This window comes from Penaeus monodon, chromosome 25 (genome assembly GCF_015228065.2).
Source record: "Penaeus monodon isolate SGIC_2016 chromosome 25, NSTDA_Pmon_1, whole genome shotgun sequence".
NCBI lineage: Eukaryota > Metazoa > Arthropoda > Malacostraca > Decapoda > Penaeidae > Penaeus > Penaeus monodon.
Window position 1 is genome coordinate 39,621,952 of NC_051410.1, and position 352 is coordinate 39,622,303.

Consider the following 352-nt stretch of genomic DNA (forward strand, 5'->3'; position numbering starts at 1 on the left):
GCGAAGTTACTTTTCAATCTTATATCATGTTTTTTCATGGAATCTTAACAGCTTATCAGTCCCTGTGAAACATGAAATATAAGCACAATCTATCATTGTCTGTTAGGCATTTGATAATCATTTATTTTCCTACAGGTGATTAGAGGTTCAAATAACCTTTACTGAAGGAAGTATATAAGAGCTCGTCACTTTCAATTCAACTTTCTTGTATCTTGTATATATACCTGTCATACAGATATCAAATATCTCAAAATAATCATAAAAAAGAAGAGATAATTTGCCCTAAAGAGTTCAAAGCTCTGAAACTGACTTTCAACTTGCCAGAAAATAATGGAGTACCTTTTTCATAATG